Below are 1,444 nucleotides of genomic sequence, written 5' to 3' on the forward strand. Positions count from 1 at the left end.
TTCGATGACGACCGAGAGGTATTTCCTCACGACTAGCTATTCTGCAGAATGATCATTGAATGGATCTAGCAACGTGAGCGGCCAAACACAACTTGAATCACTTGACTTGGCTTTACTGAATTATTCTTGTAATTCATTCCTTTTGAAGTATTAAATGCATTTAGTTGATTTTATTTCATTGACATGCATTTTAAGGTTTTACAAGTCCGTATATTAAGGTCATGGAGTGTTCAAGAATAAGGAGAAAAATATTGATTTGGTTTGTATGATTTGTTTGTTTGTTTTTAACGCCGCACTCTGCAATATTCCGGCTATATGACGGCGGTCTGTAAATAATAGAGTCTCGGCCATACAATCCAGTGATTGATATCATGAACATCGATCCAAGAAAATTGGGATTGATGAAATGAATCAACCAAGTTAGCGAGCCTGACCACCTGATCCCGTTAGTCGCCTCTTACGACAAGCACAGTCGCCTTTTATAGGGCAAGCATGGGTTGCTGAAGACCTATTCTACCCCAGATCTTCACGGGTCTCGTTTGCATGAACACAATATCCAGAAATGCATAGACGTTCGTTTCTTTGTTGATACTGCCTTAAATTTATAACGTATGGCCGATTTCACAAAAAAAATCGGCCATTTTCTCCAAAATGTTTTGGGCCCTTTTTGTAAGGAGTTATTTTCTCCTGCACCCTTTATAGCAGGGAAAATGTTTAGGGCTTAGAACGATTTGGAGTTTAACCATATACAATTTGTGAGTATTTTTTCTTACTTTAAATTATATAGTATGTGCAATGTAGGTGAACTGTAAGCTGTTTGCAATATTCCTGCAATATGACGGGGTCTACAAATAACCGAGTCAGGACAGACAAATTCAGTGTTTGACATCATGAGCACCGATCCACACATTTGGGATACGATGCCATGCATCAACCAAGACACCGAGCCTGACCAGCCGATCCATTTGGTCGGATCTGAGGTGTCCTGCCACCAACCCATCCGCCAGTGCTATCCCAGAATCCTCCCGGTGATTGTACTCTAAGCAACACGTATTTGATAAAAGATGTTCAATTACAAAACCAGCGAATAATTTGTTTAATCTTTAAATAATATCATCAAAATCAGATCTAAGGTTTTGCTAGCGAGAACTTACATCTGATTTTAATGAGATCTTTCTTTCAAGAAAACGGTAATTAATGCAAGTTTTCTTCGGCCTTTTGGCTAGCCTCGTGGTAAAATGCGTCAAGGTAGTCATGTCGAAATTTAAGAAACCTATTTGATGGATGCCCAGATGGATGCAGCGTGATTCTTGCAGACCCAAGTCATGATCATGAAAATATTTTGGCGCGAAGCGGCGTAAAAACCAACTCACTCACTATATTCAGTCCAGCGTATCTATAATAGTTAATGACATTCGGACGCGTGGTGTCATTATTTTTTCTT

This window comes from Haliotis cracherodii, unplaced genomic scaffold, assembly GCF_022045235.1.
Source record: "Haliotis cracherodii isolate W230 unplaced genomic scaffold, xgHalCrac1.p SCAF_18, whole genome shotgun sequence".
In the NCBI taxonomy this organism is placed as follows: Eukaryota; Metazoa; Mollusca; class Gastropoda; order Lepetellida; family Haliotidae; genus Haliotis; species Haliotis cracherodii.